This window comes from Penaeus monodon, chromosome 25 (assembly GCF_015228065.2).
Source record: "Penaeus monodon isolate SGIC_2016 chromosome 25, NSTDA_Pmon_1, whole genome shotgun sequence".
Classification (NCBI taxonomy): domain Eukaryota; kingdom Metazoa; phylum Arthropoda; class Malacostraca; order Decapoda; family Penaeidae; genus Penaeus; species Penaeus monodon.
Window position 1 is genome coordinate 13,157,485 of NC_051410.1, and position 221 is coordinate 13,157,705.

Genomic DNA, 221 nt, shown 5'->3' on the forward strand with positions numbered 1-221 from the left:
GGAAAAAATTATACACACACAAGCTAAACCAGAAGCAAAACATCCTAACAAGTCAAAATACGCGCGGGCGTGGTTACCCAAGCACGTGTGCGACTACACGTAAACAACAACACAAACATACCCCCTCCCCCCCTCACTTCTTTCCTTCCTTCTCTCTCGGGCAGGATGACAATGACGAAGCTCCTCGTTGCTGTTTAATTACGGGGAGAGAGATGAAAAGT